This window comes from Electrophorus electricus, chromosome 13 (genome assembly GCF_041902795.1).
Source record: "Electrophorus electricus isolate QZ-2024a chromosome 13, ASM4190279v1, whole genome shotgun sequence".
In the NCBI taxonomy this organism is placed as follows: Eukaryota; Metazoa; Chordata; class Actinopteri; order Gymnotiformes; family Gymnotidae; genus Electrophorus; species Electrophorus electricus.
In genome coordinates this window covers 9,839,717-9,857,500 of record NC_137509.1, presented here as the reverse complement: position 1 = coordinate 9,857,500, position 17,784 = coordinate 9,839,717, and the positions used below count along the sequence as shown (strand labels likewise).

General features: G+C 39.2%; 1 long non-coding RNA gene across 1 annotated transcript in view; it reads right to left on the bottom strand.

The window, feature by feature from the left end:
* LOC145643416 (uncharacterized) overlaps positions 1-17,784 on the bottom strand; it is an 89,752-nt gene that overhangs the window by 29,030 nt on the left and 42,938 nt on the right. The gene's annotated exons all lie outside the window — the stretch shown is intronic.

Below are 17,784 nucleotides of genomic sequence, written 5' to 3'. Positions count from 1 at the left end.
ATATATTTACAGGGACTTATCAACTTTAGATTGAAGGTGACTGCATATGTCCCAGGTTTCACTCAGAACATTTTCACGCAAATGACAAACACGTTTGACAGACCCTGTGGAATGTAACGCTAGATTTCATGCTTCTTTTAATCAGATCAAGCTTCAGAAATATGAAAAATGCATTCCATACTGCAAGTGATAAAAGAGAAGGATCTGGCAGTCTCTTTCTTCAGTCTTTATCCAGGGAGGGACAAAAATATGCAAACAAATAAATGAGATGGCACTCTTAGGAAAAACGGGGATCACCTTTTATACAATACTCTATCAATGCCCATAATTAGTTTAGTCATTAATCCGGTGTACATTTTGATGAGAGATATCAAATGAATTCTGGTTTCACAAGAAATAATTGAAAATATGGCAGTCATGAGGTCATCTAATTTATTAATCTCCTGTCCAATTGTTTGCTGAAATTATCCCGGAGAAAAGAATTCATGGCATAGATGGTTCAGTGTGCCCCATATTGTGTGGTGAATGGGCCCTCTCAGGATCCCAGGGCTGACTGAATGTATGTGTGACCGGCTGCACTTATAGAAACACTCTGGTAATTCAACACTAATGTTTGACTTTGCATAGAATACATGGAAGGCTTCTGGTCATGTCTAAAGTATTAGACTTACGTAAACAACACTCACAGGAATGTGCATGCTACTTCTGCCATATCCAACATATGTATCCAGTCAAACACCTGCAAAGGTTGGTTTTTAGTTTAACAAAGGCTATTTGTATCTGCTGATTGTTAAAGTTGAATTAATCACATGTGAAATTTTATTTACATGTGAAAATAATGGCAACATTTTGTATCTAACTAGTCTCTTTCTCCCTCACATACACAACCATCCACATGTGCATGCAACACACAGCTCCACACACGTACAAACTCAACACACTCAACACACCCACCAACTCAGTCAAACATGCATGCAACCACACTTCCCACCATCTCATTCACCAGTACAAAAACAGGAGAAGAAACACCAGGAAGCTTATCTTCTCCATACTTCAAAGAGTTGAAGTTTTAAAGGAAAAGAACTCTCTTATTCCAAATGCCTCTGTCCCTTAGTGAATTTCCCATTTAGAGTCATTTCAATACTTTTCAACACCATCAAATGTCATATCCCCAGTGAAGTCCATATATGCCCTTAATTAGTAAAATTCTTTGCCTTGGGCACTTGTAAACAAATCAGATTCAATGCAATGTTTACCCTGCTGAATTTCAATTAATGTTAATTAAAAAAAGCATATTAATGCTACAGATCTGTAGAAGGGGAAAGGCATGAATGCATATGTTGATACAGATACTGTATTTGAACTAATGTAATATGACCAAAAAATACATGTTTCATTTTCCATTTCCCATGTCAGTGCCCATTACAAGATAAAATCTAATCTGGACCATTTCATAAAGGTCTAGCATGGCTACTAATTGGTGCTATTTTGAACTCTTTAGTATAATATGCCTGCCTTGGGTCACATTGATTCACAAGGGTAATTGCATTTCTCCTTCACATGTTACTCTAAAGTTTCTTATATGGAATCACAGGCTTTAATTATGGCAGCACTTGCTGAGATGGCAGGAAGGGAAACCTGCATGTGTGTGCTTTCTTTCAAGCAAGTCCAATTAAGCTTTCCTTATGAGAACAGACAAAGTGTAATGAAAGGAACATTGCCAAATTTACCACTTCCATACTTTAGAGAAGAACCCCAGTAAAGGTGAACTCAACAACACATTTAGAAATACGTGTTAAGGCATATTTGGGTGAAATGTGGAAAACTTGGACAAAGAGCTCATTTTAATAGACGTGTGGGTGTCAGCACCATGGACAGCACCCACCTTCAACATTCTTTGCAGTATATGCAAGATGGAGTGCTGAGGAGTCAGAGGCAAGGATACAGAAGGACAGTAAGTGGCAGACTTATTTCATGGCTTGGAAATGTTTGAGGTCTCAAGGCTGTCGCTTTGAAAGGGGAAAAGACCAGAAATGCTGCTCAGGAGACACTTCTTTTTCCAAGTGTTGGATGAAGGTGATATCTGTTAAGGTCTTATGTAATTTGCACTTTGTCAAAATATATGCATACCAGGGAAACTATTCTGAGAATGTAATGGTGTCTCTCCCAGGCATTATGGATACATAACACCTTGCAGTGCTACTATTGAGCATAAATTTGCTTCATATTGCGTCTCAAAAGGACTGAAAACAGCACAAAGATAATATCTGACGCTGGCCCAGTGCCGGCTCATTTAGGATGCCAAGCTATATTCTTTATGTAGACATTTTATTTTTGGATAGCGCTATATTTCAGCACTATGTCATAGTGGGTGGTTTTTTCACAGCACCACACCCATCTTTGAGCACCTGCATTTGTAAGCAAGCACCCTTTAAAAACAAAACAGCTGACCTGGGGTGTCTGGGGCTAGACAGATAAGCCTGTGAAGACGTTTATGATGCACACTAGTGAGAATGGTACACTGGAAATGTTGGAAATAGGTCAAAGCTCAATGTTTAAAAAAAAAACCAAGAAAAAAAGGGAAAACCGCAACAATGTGATGGATCGTGAATGGGCTCTTATGGGGGAAAATGGCCTTCCTCACTACAAAAAGAGTGAATTGATTTGTTTGCTTTTTGAAGGAGTAAGTTCACTTTATCATCTGAAAGCCAGCCTGTCGGTGCTTATCACAGAGCTTTTCGGCCCAATATGTCGGGAGCCCAAGTAGTCAGAGGTTTACTGTTATATTCATAATGTGCAGCACACCACCTGGTTTAGCTAGAGGCCACTAACATGCTGAGGTAAATGACCAAATCCCATCACTCAGGGCCACACTGTCTACTAGTTTTTCCACTAGGCAGTTAGTCCACCAACCAGCTCCATGTTTCCAAAAGTTGCCAGTAAAACCAAACAAGAGATCACTTTTTGCCCAGTTAATTAGTGAGTATCTAATGTGCGATGTTAAATCCACAAGTCAACAATTATCAAGGACACCGGATGACCCTTTTTTACTTCATTTTCTAACCTCTTTTTTTAAAATCAGTTGGGCTATTTTAATTAGCAACAGTGAATTATTTCAGATATTTTCCTTGTCATGTAGCTGCAAAATGGACTTATTTAGTTCTGTGTATGTTGTGCATGTGTGTGAAAGCAGAGTTAGTGGCATTCTGAGAGTAGCGGCATTCTGTTAAATGACCTGCTTAGCGATGGCTAACTACCGGTGCCATGCCTCTTTCATACAGTGCCCCTCTTTATTACTTTATCTATTTTTAAAAATGTTCTTACATTTACTATCAGCTATATTTTATTAGTTCTCCCAATCACCGGTTAATACATGTCTCAATTTAAAACCATGCTACGCAATCTACTTCATCACAAACTATTTATGCCAATCACACATAATAAGGTCATTATGTTCATTATAGCTGTTAATGGGGAAAGGAAAAACGATAAAAAAAGTTTTCACAATGACCGCGGCATTGTCTTGTCCCAATCCACCTCGTGAAATGAATCAAGTCAGAGTAAATGCTACCAGTAACCCCCTCCACACATACACACACAAGCAGCGCCAGGAAAGACTCTAGAACAGCATTAAACCGGTCTATGGACCATGCAATTTCAATTACTAAAGAGAACCAAAGAGCTGAAAGGAATTCAAATTGAATCCCCCATTTTAAAAACCCACAGTTCCTTGGGTGCCTCAAGCAAAATCTAATCCTGGAATCAAATCTGTTCTTTGCACATAAGTCCAAACAAAGGGAGCACGTTTGTTTGCGCAGGAGTAAGAATCTATGACATCAAAGATGTTGTTTTCTTCTTCGACAGAATAAGATTGTTTCGTTAAGTTGACACACATGGCTTCAAAGTGACATCGGCCATTGATTTAACACAATTGTCAGCTGTGGAGGTAGAAGCATGACAGTACACACACACACACACACACACACACACACACACACACACACACACACACACATACAAACACACACAGTGTCGATGACCAGATAATAGATTTATGCGTGGCTAAGAAGATTAATGTATATGCTTTAAAGCGCACAAGCAGATCATTCGTTTTCTGTAAACAGCTTTGGAGGAAATCAAAGCGTTAAATGGAAAATAGGTTTATTAATCTAAGCGGCTTAGTTCAGGTTGGCCTCGTCCGGCAAATTAAGTTTGCTGGATTTCACAGGAAATAAACACAGGGGGAGAAAGAGGGCAGTGGAGATGACAGCATGTCAGCAAAAACATTTTGTTATGATTTATATTTGGCCTACATGTTCAGATGACTCTCCATACTCCACATAATCATAAACAAACAGTTCACAAACATACATTCCAGAGTACCTTTTCCAGGTTGGATTTGAGATTAATATATTTGATTATTAAAATTATTAAGGTTTTTGCTTAAATCCTTAAGCATCTAGCCAGAATTCCGCTGGCACCAGGCCATGTAAAAAAGAGATATTGTATGTATATTTTCTGTGTACGTCTTTGGCTTTCCCGGGTGGTAGATGTGCTCATGTTTGTGATTGTGAGTGCATGTGGAATGACTTCACATATCTGCCAAAACTTGAAGAGAAAGTCAGAGTGCAGAAAGAGAGAGAGAAAGAGCAAGGCAGAAGGGAGACAGAGACAGAGAGAGAGAGAGAGAGAGAGAGAGAGAGAGAGAGAGAGAGAGAGAGAGAGAGATACAGAGAGAGAGAGAGATACAGAGAGAGAGAGCTGTAAGAGTTGAAAAGGGTGGTTTGGTTTGGAATGTGTGTTGAGGTTGAGGCTTCTGGCTGATCCCTCGCCCAGTGAGACCCTCATGAAAGATGGAACACATCCCACCATGGCCCTCTACGTTTTCCAGCACTGCCTCGCCTCTGCATTTCTGTCTCTCTGCCTCCTCCCTCTATCTTTTTATTACCTTTAATGTGCTCTGAATTTAGAAAACCTCACTCTAGGATCACTTATATTGACCTCTATTTCTTAGCTCATCTACAGTTCTCTGAATATGCTTTATAACTTACAAAACCTAAGTAGGCCTTTACACAAATAAACATCTCACAACACATTCTTTAACTTTTGTTCTTCTGGATTGTTAACCTAGAACATTGGATAGGGAAAAAAAAACCAAAAAACAATAACCATAAAGTTGAAGTGAGGACTGTCACCTTACATATGAGGTTAAGTACACCCACTTTGGGTAAACTGTATACATCTGTAGAAAGTCCTCCCATTTTAGAAGGCCGCAAGTTGGCTGTTCGGCCGTTTTTTGGCCGTCTGCATGTGGCTATGTCATTAGTTCATGTATGGGAGAGCTGGCAAAAGGTCTAGAGCTGGTGTTAACTGCACCGTTTCTGTCTGGACACTGATGGTGAACCTCAACATGAGACAGGCATGCCAGTGCCAGCCAAGCAAGCTACCAGGAGGTGGAAGAGACGGAGACAGTCAAAACATCAGGTGCGTCAACATAAGCCGTGCAGTGCTTGGTTCAGAAGCCGGAAAGCGCTGGTGAGTTGGCGACAGCAGACCACTGACATGAAAAGGAGCACATTCTATAAGCACAATTAAGTCAAAGATTACCATAAATAGACTAAGATGACCTCTGAGAGTTTATCCCAAGAAATAAACCACTGGTAAGCCTCAGCACCAGAAAAGGCCAGGTTACAGGTTATTAATCATACCATAATATCTGATCTGGCAGATGAAAGATGAGGTGAGGAGAGACAGAATGATAGAATGGGGAAAGAGTGAAGGTATGAAGAAAGTGCGAAGGAACTCATGATCCGAAGCGCATCATCTCCTCTGTGAAACATGACGGCATGGGCGTGCATGGCTGCCATTGGAGTTTGCTCATGTGAGTCTTTTAGTGATGACGTGACCGCTAACTGAAGCAGGAGGATGACTTCTGAAGTGCGCAGATGAATCTCCACTGCTCACGGTGCCTCAAAAATCTAACACTTGCTGAGCTTTAACATGCAATATGACAACTATCCAAACTACTAAAGCAAATGTAGAGTTTCCCAGAGCTGGAAAGTGGATTCGTTTTTGACTGGACAAGTCATTCACCCAACCTGAAAAACTAATGGGCATTCATTTTACTTACTGAAGGTAAAAATGAAGGCAAAAAGCCACTGAAATAAGCCGGCACTAAAAATGGCAGCATTACATGTCTGGCAGAGCATCATCAGGAAGATGCCCACCGCCTGGTTATGTCTGTGGGTTGCAGGCCTCAGGCTGCCATCAATTGTATATGGGTTTGCAACCGAATACTAAACGTGACAGTTTTATGTAATGTTCATTTGTCCAATTAGTTACAGTCCCCTGAAATGAAGAAGCTGTGTATGAAAAAGAGCTTTGATTCATATATGGTTGACCAAATATAGATATAAATGCCCTTGTATCAAAGATGACCTTCCACACTTTAATTTTATAGTCCTTTGGTCTTAATTTCAAGATCAGTGTGTTGGATTACATATCCAAAAGTCAATGTCCAATTACTTATGGACTGGACGGTAAAGTATTTGACAATATAAAGTGACAATACAGTGTGCAGTGAAATCAAGAAAACCGTAGATTCTCATATTAGCCTTTTCTTTGTGCCGTGTTCTTTTTGCCAAACTAGTCAATATGCTGACAAGCTCCTTCATTCACTGTTCTCTCACAGTTCACCGTTGTTTGATGCATCTGTGCATGATGGAATTGTGGCACTGGATGGAAAACACAAAGACAGAAATGATTGATGATGTTGATGTTGCTAAATCATCCTTGAACAGTAATGCATTACTTCAGCTGCCTCCCTGATAAGGCTGCACATTTATGAAAGGACTGGAATTCATATCGATTTGCGCTCTTCGCTCACACTCCAATTCAAACTCTTTACAACATCTGATGCATACACTGTTGATCAATTCTTGGTGGCATTTGTAAATTAATTGTTCAAATACAAGCAAGGTCACATTCATTTTTTATATAAAAAAAAGAAAAATGTAGAGGTATCCACTGAAAAATGAAACTTTCATTAAAGAAGGTGTACTAAACCAAAAAAACCCATTTAAAGCTAATCTTTTGGAGCTCTGCAAGAATTTGTATTATACACAGTAAGCAAAAAGAAAAAAGCTCAACCAAACCACTAAATGCTCATACTTAATGAAGAGTGGATTAGACAAGATGCCGTCACTCCTTACTCTAAGGATTTACAGATTACGAGCTGTAATAGTGAAAGATTTCTGAAGGACAAAAAAAAGAAGGATTTAGTGATGCTGGACTGATGAGCAAATTCAGTCAGAAAAGCTAACAAAATAGCCAAAGCAAAGAAACTGAATAAATTGCCAAAAGCGTGCAAGAGCACATGTGCTCTGCAGCTGCTCTGCTTTTGGCAAGCCACGCAGGAACTCTGGGAAAACGAAGCACTTTGCAAACACTAAAGGATCTAGAAAAGTGCAAGCTGTCCATGAAAATGACATCACTGATTAGCATGGAGGCCCGTTCGCCAGTGTAGCATGAGCGCATGCACAAAGCTGAGAGGAAAATTTACTTGAAAATCAGAAATAAAGATGTCAGCACTAAGCTACAGACTAATGCACAGGCTAACATCCCTCACAGTAAGCCGCAAAAATGTGATGCAGGACGCCAATGCACAATTACAAGGAGCTCAGGCTAGATGAGGACAGCTCATGTCTCCAGATGTTAACACCCATGTAGGTTCTTGAGACTCTCTTATGGGCTATGTGAGACAACTGAGCAGTTCCACAGAACAGTTGTGCAGTTAATTGAAGGGGTATAAACTTACAGTAATGACATGCTGATCTGGGGAAAAGAAGAAATCACACTGTTAACAGGTTAAATAAAAGTAGATAGAAGCTAAGACTCTATTACTGAAAAGAGAAAAAATATCAAATTTGCATGGAAGAGACATGTAATAGCTGTGTCCTACTGAAACTTTTTTTTAAAAATTATTTTAATAAAAGGAAATCCAGAAAAAAAGGCATCACCTGGATTCCTGGGCAAAAAATGGTATATTAAACTTGATCAGATTATACTGACTCATGAAAATGTTGAGTTGCAGTGGCTGGGCAAACTCAAAGAAGCATGGGGTTAGCTGATATCTATGCTATCTGAAGCACCTGCAATAACATGCTAATAGCAATGAGACTTCCTGCAGATGTCTGCGGTTTCAAAAATTAGTTCTCACATCCCCGTGTGGGGTCACCTGATTTACAAATGGGGTTGTCAGAGAAACTCTTTTATTCCTCAAAATTCATATTATGGATAATATTATGGATTGCTCTACATACACAGGGGTTTTATTAACTATTGTTTTGAAATGTCATTAAGGGGTACCATTAACAAGGCACTTTATTTAAGAGTGCATGCATGTGATCATCTGTATTTTTGGTATTCCACTAGTGTAGCACTTCAAAAATACAAAAATGGACAGATTTCTCCATCCATCTCTGCTAGTTCCTCAACAACATCAAGTGACCGATTCAGTGGAACAAGAAGAAAACAAACACAAAAACATGCTGGAGCTTTTTTTTGTGTGTGTGTGTGTGTGTGTGTGTGTGTGTGTGTGTGTGGAATTACAAAAAGTAAGCAAAATGCCTTGTGTGTCACAGCATTATTTCAGCAGAGAGCATTAAGCCGAGCAAGTGTAGAAGGCATTTACAGACCAATCATAACAGACATGCCAACAAAACAAAAGTTAAAACTGTGTTAAAATAGTTGTAAATTATATGTTTGGAATAACAAATGCAAGATGATTGAAAAGGCTTGGTGTTCCCAAAAATCTATGGTGTCCATTCAGGGTCCTTTGCCCAAAAAGTTTGAGAAGCCATGCCTGGGGAAGGTGTTAACATTGCATGAAACGTTTGTGTATGTGCTAAGAGCAATGAGGAGTTGAAAAAACAGACACTGGCAATAGCAGGTGCATGGACCAATTCCACCAGTGTGTGTGTGTGTGTGTGTGTGTGTGTGTGTGTGTGTGTGTGTGTGTGTGTGTGTGTGTGTGACTGTGTGTGTGTGTGTGTGTGTGTGACTGTGTGTGTATGTGTGTGTGTGTGTGTGTGTGTGTGTGTGTGTGTGTGTGTGTGTGTGTGTTTGTGTGTGTATGTGTGTGTGTGTGTGTGTGTGTGTGTGGAAAAGAACTGCAAGTAGAACCTCATCACAAACAGCTCAAAGCTATCGTTAAAATGCTGCTGAGTGTTCCAGGAAGAATACACAGCCTGTAAAAGCAACTCCAGAAATATCAGCACAAAGTAAAATACAAATCAGGTAAAAACACACATATGGCAGATGCTCTGTCATGAACATGCTTGCCAAACACAGAGGAGACTGTCAAAGAAATTGAGGCACAAGTGCACATGCTGGGACAAACATGAGGAAAGCAAATTGTTGGAATGCATTAATAAAAGCTGTCTTCGCACCCAGAGATGCAGATGTAGAGCAAGAGATGCATTCTCCTGGCCTGGACTGTCACAAAACATTTCAGATATGGGCAGCACCCACACTGTGCGAGACACACAGAAAATCCTCGACCAGTGAGTCCCTATAGCCAGACATGACAGCTACACAGCATCAACCGGTGCTGGCATATCAGGGATACGCTTGTTCAATTTTGACTAACAATAACCGAGTACTATTACTATCAAAGTTCACTGACCCAGTATAAGGGTGAAGACTGACACAAGAATTGTGACACTTATTACACACCTGAAGTCAGAAACGATTGATCACAAATCCTGCTTTTAAATGGTAGCGGCCAGTCCTACCTTGGAAGCTACTACTGTCATGCCATATTGCTGGATGAACAGTTGCTGTTTTGTCATTTCAAGCCTATAGAGTTGTGCGCATGGAGGAATTTAAAAACAAACTTGTGGTAATTTGTAGGCATGATCTAAGAGGTGTGACAAAAATGATTAGCCAAAATTAAACATCACTAACAAAATCCAGGTGGATAAATGAATTGCTCTAATCTTTATCTCTGTCTAGATTAACTCAGGACAGAACCAGTAAAATTAAACAAAAAACACTTTCTAATGTGACCTTGGTTAAGGGTGTTGATAGTAACATTTTTTAGAAAGTGGTCAAATGCTAAAAACACATTTATTAAGTGAACAATGTATTGTTTAGAAACCTAAAGCACTAAGCATGCTATTCATTATAGGTCCACAAACCTTACATTTTTGTTCCCAGTTATATTTCTCACCATTCAGCTTCCAACTTGGAAAAAAGTGTTGATTGTATGTGCTGTGGTGTTAACTGTATCATAACTAGATAGGGATAACAGATAATTTTTTGAAACCTGCCTGTTGTAATGTACTAGTGAACTAAGTCTAATCTCTCATATAATAGTTTCTCTCTCCACATTTGTCGCTTCTAGAACACACACTAATCTGGAGCTTGATGGAGTTAGCAACAGTATCTAAGGCAGGGAGTTCACAATCAGCTAGCCAGGCTTGAAATTCCTGAATTTTCAGACAATCTTCCCCAGTGTATCTATTATGAATTCCAAGATTTCCCTAAAGAAGTAATATCACACCACTGTCACAAGCCCCCATTATCCCATGTCCAATGAGATGGCAGAGAGAAGCGTCCAGTCAGCGAAGCCAATGCTTAAGACGGCCAAGTCTGATCGAAAAGACCTATATGCCTCCCTGCTGAACATAAGGAACATGCCAGTTGATGACACTGGAACCTGACCAACTCACTTACTGCTGAGCAGACTTGTCGGAGCAAGACTTGCAATAATACTGCAATTGCTTCAGCCTAAGATGGTAACTAGCCCAGTAAAAAGCCATTGCTAGAAGAATGGCAAAAAAAGCACTTTGATCCAGCAGTGATATGGCCATAGACCCTCCAGCAGTTGTGTGATGTGAATATATGGTGTGATGTGAATATTTGGTGTGAAATGAATATATGGTGTGATGTGAATATATGGTGTGATGTGAATATATGGTGTGACGTGAATATAGGATGATTTGAATATATGGTGTGACGTGAATATATGGTGTAACGTGAATATAGGGTGATTTGAATATATGGTGATTTGAATATATGGCGATTTGAATATATGGTGTGACGTGAATATATGGTGTGACATGAATATAGGGTGATTTGAATATATGGTGATTTGAATATATGGCGATTTGAATATATGGCTCAATGGCATCTGGAGCACAGCTCACACCACCTATAGCACCACACAGCCAAAATCGTACATCATTCACGCTCCAGATGGACAAACATACAGATGCTGCAGAAGCTAAATAAAAAAACAAAAGGTCAAGTACTGAACGAAAACAAATGAAACAGGTGTGAAATAAACAAAAAGCAAGTCTCAAATGCTGTCAAAAATTTCACTTGTCAATATGCTCAAAGAAACACACCACAAGCCCAAAATTCCCCTCTGAATGGAAAACCCCTTTCGATACCTTGTGGAGGACCCATTAACCATGCCGGTTCTATAAAGAGACTCTAAATGGCAATGCAACATTAAATGCCTATAGTGATTCTTTAAAGCTGTAAAGTAAATGGTGGTAATGCTACTATGAAAAGACCATATTATATTAATGCATATTAATGTGTCATATTAGTGTCATATTAATGCATAACCAAACCTTTAGAAAAAAGAGTGAACGACCGATGAACAGAAGTTTGGCTAGTTTCTAAATGCTCCACACGAAACAGATCTTAACTTTAAAAAATCAATCAATCAATGAATCTATCTATCTATCTATCTATCTATCTATCTATCTATCTATCTATCTATCTATCTATCTATCTATCTATCTATCTCTCTCTCTCTCTCTCTCTCTCTCTCTCTCTCTCTCTCTCTCTATATATATATATATATATATATATATATATATATATATATATATATATATATATATATATAAAATGTATGTATAAAAGATTCCAAGTGAAGCACTTTGCTTACACATCTGATGAAGGGCCCCTGTCCAAAAAATTCTGTTTCTCTGGAAATTCTGTGTACTTTGCCACACTTATGAATATCTCTACATCTGTCTATAGATATCTATGTTTGTAAGAATCCATTTGTGCAGAACTGGAATCAGGAACCTTGCTTTGGATGTGATATATTATCAAAATCCAATTACGGTTTAACAGTGAGTGACAATAGACGCAAAATTGGAAAACGTTTATTATGTGTTTTGGTCCTCCCCAGCAGACCGACAGAAATGAAACTTTTTTCTTTTCCTTTTTTATGTCATTAATTTGTTAATTAAGAGTGCAGGCTTTTTTATTTAGCAATGTTAATGGGTTCATATTCCTTTTTTTTCTAAACATCCCACTTCCAAATAATATCTTTCTTCTTCATCTAAAGGAAAAGATATCCAGAGTAAATTGAGAGGGGGAAAAGCAGTTGAATGAAATAGAAAGAAAGATAAAAGAACAGTATGCTGAGGACACTGAATGCTTTTATGGAACAGCATGAGAGATTTGAGTGTTGTGTAGAAAGTGTTGAGGTTTGAGTGAAACTGGACAAATGAGGCATATTTATAGCCTTATAGCCTTTCCCTTATAGCCTTTCCCTTCAACATGCTATTTGAAGACATGTTATAAAAGCATATGCACAGAGTCATAGAGGCAACAGAGAAAATCTCCCATATCCATCTTGCCTTGAAGGCAAGACAATTGGTTCTTAAAAGACTGAAGTCACGCTAATAGCAAATGAGACGTGGTGACAAAATCAAACATTTCAGGACAAAATGATTCCAAATCTCCAGTCAAGTTGCTTTCTTTATATTTCATATATATGTCCTTCAGCAGAACATAAATGTTCCATGCTGAGCCAGAGATGGGGATTTCAGAATGTTGCTAGGTGGTTTTGGAATGCTGCTACTCGCCAGAGCTGCTCCCATTAGCATGCTCAGACAATTCAACTTGCATGGCTAAATTGTTCAAAAATAGCCCTCCAATTAAACTATTATGGAAACTATAAGTTTAAGAGCCCCAAACATGGTCCCAAAAAGCACCCCTTTGATTTCAACTCAGAATGTGGTCCAGTGTGTCTTGGCTTTGTTGTAATGTCACATCTCTCTCCATGCTGCGCTGTTCACATCCAGAAACCTTGACTAATGCATAAGACGGCTGAGGTTATTATCTTTAATTAGTGCATGTTCTAGCAAAATCTGGTAGATATTGTTACAAAATCAGTTTAAGAAAACAACCAATAATTATATTGCCTGTTCTGAATGAACAAGCAGGGAAATACAGGCATGTTTCACTATCACCTTCAATGATGTAATTCTGGACCGCAGTGAGTCTTTTGCAAGCAGAGTTAAATAATATCTCAATTCTAGCAGGCAGAGCTCTGTCATTGTTCATAATTGGTCATTCCCAGTTGGACCTGAAATGCCAATGGTGTCATGTTGGCCCGAAAGCAGCCCCTCATCACTGCAGAAAAAGCTGCAAGGTTAGACTACAGCTCCGCATGGCTAATTAAAGTCGCTCACTTCCTCTAGCTGCTGAATTATAAATGACAAGCCATCGGTGGGGCCTATTTATAATTAGCAACTTGCTAACAGGGTTTGTTTTCTTTTCCCTGCTTTGAGATGTCACAGCAGAGTTTAGACTGAATTCTATTATGGATCTGATATGCTTAAAAAAAAGAATTTCACTGAGTGTTTTGTTTTTTCTTTACTTTCAGTCTTTTCTTTTCTCTTCCTTCTCTTTAAAGCATTTCCGAGTTGGGAACAACCACCTACCTCTCCATAGTCGTACTTTTCCTTGGCTGCAGGGCGAGCGTCTCTCATTTGGACATATAATGTTTGCTTTCTCTCTCTGTGCTGCTCTCTCTCCCTCTCACACTGTCTCACTTGGACAGGCACATATAGGACTGGGAGGGTGAGGAGAGGCAGCAATCTGTCCGGGCCATAGGTTACACTCTGCCATCTGCCATAGCATGCGATTATAGGAGGTTGGGCAGCTTACACTGTTTTGACTGACTGCCTCTGCTCCAATCCAGATTTTTGACTGAGCCTCTCCGTAGGCAACTCTTTTGGTCACAGCGAGCGAGAACACGAGCGAATACCATATCTCTCTCTTCACACCGAAGATGTTTGACTAGTAGTTTCTGTGCATTTATGCATGCAGACCGGTTGATGCAGTGAATGTCATCTTCTCTCACAGAATAATCACTTATATTAAATAAATGCAACAGTATAGAAAAAGGAGAAATAATAGGGAAAATGATGAGGGCTAACTCATAATAAACCAGCAACTGCAAAAAGCAAAGATAAACCAAAAACCGAACACATAAAAAAAAAAAAAACGACACCACAATTCTAATTTTGTCTACACATCAAATGCTTCATAAATATTTACTTCTCACACTGTCCCCAGTACAATATATTTCTATAGTGCATGTCTGTATGCTGCCTTGCACAGTTTTACAGCTTGGACTGAAGGTTATAAGCTTGCTCTCAAATTGCTCAATTTAACAGCTCTGGTTAGGTTACACTAATGAGCACATATGCTTAAAACCGTACGTGAATCAATCAGGCAAACAAAGAAAGCTTGAATTGATTGCTTTTCTGCCTCAGAGGATAAAGATCTGTTTGGTAAACAGAGAGCTGACTTAACCTCTGTGTTTCATTTCCTACCATATGTTTCAAAAGGGCAAATGGAAGAAGTTGAGGTATTAACAACCCAGCACTTTTAGCTTCAGGCCTGCAGTTGTAGTGAACATCTGAAAATATTATGGCATAAGACAAAACAGTATGGTTGCCATTGTACATTGTTCACATAAATGCATACAAACATACACACCCACAGTGCATACCCACACACACACACATAGACACATACACGTGTATAGATATATATAGATATATATATATACATAGAGAGAGAGAGAGAGAGAGAGAGAGAGAGAGAGAGAGAGAGAGAGAGAGGTAGAAGAAGAAGGAGAGTGGCTAGCAGACTCATCTGCTCAAAGAAAGCTCTTTATTGCAATTGCAGTCACACACACACACACACACACACACACACACACACACACATATATGTGTGTGTGTGTGTGTGTGTGTGTGTGTGTGTGTGTGTGTGTGTGTGTGTGTGTGTGTGTGTGTGTGTGTGTGAGTGCATAGATATAAGGTTGTATTACTAAAGACATAGTCAGGTCTGGAGTCTAAAGTCAGTAATGTAAAGCCTAATCTCATGCTACTCTGTTATCAAAAACTGATTCCATTCTCCCCAGCAGCCAAGGGATTAATCCACAGCTCTGAACAGGCAGACCTGTGCTGCACCCTTCACGGGGACCTGGCCAAGATGAGGTTTTTGAACATATCATACAAAAATGGTGTAGCCACTGTAATTGCAACTGTTTTTAGTAGAGGCTCATGGACACTATCAGTAATTTGCATCTATTGTAGCAGATGCAAGAACAGCTGGGATTGGTGAGGCTAAAACTATTTTGATCTTCATTTTTTATGACAAATCTATTTTATTTATATATTATACATAAATGAGTACAATAACACTGGTCAAACTGCATGAATTTGTTGCTGTAAATTGTGGCTTGGATGATCAAAAGCATATTATCACTACCATTATCATGACATCCAAACTGCCTGTATCAAGTCTTTGTCATTAAAGGGCGTTAATAGTACACACCAAAAGAAACACAGGTGTTACAAACCTGGTATTTCTTGTAATTGTTTTTTCTCTCTCTCTCTCTCTCTCTCTCTCTCTCTCTCTCTCTCTCTCTCTTTCTCTGTGTGTGTGTGTGTGTGTGTGTGTGTGTGTGTGTGTGCGTGCGTGTGTCTGTTTAAGGAAACAGGGAGGCAACTATATCCTGTAAATGTGAATGATTAGGTACAGGAGTGTAATACTAATGGCACTGCTACACCTATCCTGTGCTTCTTTTTCAGCTGAGCAGATGTGTAATGTACTACACCTGCTAAATGGCTGCAGTATTTGCCTCCATAAAGACCTGAGCAAAAGGATGGCAGATCCCTCCCCTAAGAGCATGTACTGCAGAATGTGCTAGATAACTGCCTTTGGCAGGATGGTTTGCTCACCACAAACCCAAGCAGTTATCGCAGCAGCTACGAACGTTCTGATGACCGCAGGATATGTACACGACATCCCTTGTAGTGCATACGATGCTGCTCTTGATATTAAAAGTGATTAATTGTTATACATTAAGCTGCCAGTTTATTAAGCACACCTACTCTATAGCGCTTTCTATAGGCTTTTAATTCTTTTACAGCCAGTTCTACGGATTCCAGTTGAATGGCTGAAAGTAACGTTTCTTGTTCTCTGCACAACTGTGCCATTTTCCCAGTGGCCTCTTTCAGGAAGCTTCTGTTTTCTAAAAATGGTAGGCTGTGTCTGGATATATTGTATATATATATATGTATAAATGCATATGTATCAGTTTATTCAAAATGTTTTTAAACAGTATTTGCAAGTGTATTTACAGCATAAATGTATATACAATACAACACAAGAGAATACAATACAACCTTATTCATTTCTAAATATTAATTTGTTTTCAAACATAAAACACACAGAGACAAACACAAACACAAGCAAATTTAAAAATAACATCATAAAAAATGTAAATGGGCAAATAGGTAAATGTAAATTAACTGATCTATAAGCAAGTAAGTAAACGTGAATTAATTATAGCCAATCATCCTTCTTCACTGTCTTATTCACCAGACAGGTGGCCTCAGGCATAAATTATGTTCTATGCCTTTTAGTAGTACATGTGGACATGTGAGGTGTAGAGAATATGCAAACTGTCCATCATATATTAAAAGCATCCGGCTAATACCCTTTGGTCAAAACCAGGTCACTCGTGAAATAGCCCAGTTGTGTGGGCCCAGCCTATAAAAGGTGAAGGACTTCAGTAAAGCCAGTCAGAGTATAATAGTGCACCAGCAGTGGTGAATTACACATTAGAACTGACTGTAAAATGTATGCCAGTCTATGACAGTTATAGAGCAGGTGTACCTAATAAAATGATAACTCAGCATATGTAAGGGAAACGTCTTACAGAATGAAACCTTTTCAACAGGCAGTCAACCTGCTATTTTTTAATTAAAAGGTGAATGCCACGGTTAAGCAGTGCGTCTGTAATAAAGTGGTCATTCCAAGCCAGCCTAGCCTGTAATTGACCTGTAAATAGCTAATAAACTAGCTAGCTAGGTTTGTATTTTCATTTCATTTGAAAGCTTACTTTGGAACAAGATACGTACCCTTGCATATAATCGGCTTTTTGATGGTGTTTGTTGGTCATGGATGCACAGGCCAATATGTCATCTAGTCAGCCAAATGTATGACAGAGTGATGTATTATGGGTTAGAACCTGTAGACTGGATGAGCAGGCTGCTTGTCTTTTACCTGGAAATCAGGAACTTCCACACCAAAACATCTCTGAGCAACCGCCAGTGCAGATAACAGGGCACTCATTGTTTATCTATACTAATGTTAGTGTGTGTCTGTAAAATGGGCTAATTTAGACCTTTTCTTTGTTGCCATGCACAGTGAAATTTCCTTTACTTAATAGCTGCACAAACAGATAAAGAGCATCGTGTGCTCTGTGATGGTGAGATACTTGGCAAGGCAAACAAAGCAAGAATGCACAAGCAAGAAAGCAAGAAAGAAACTGCATACACACGCACACACACACACACACACACACACAGGACTGTTGGTGCACAACCACTACCACCAAGGGAAAAAGTAATTTACTAAAACAGTGGATAAGATCTTGGATGCTGT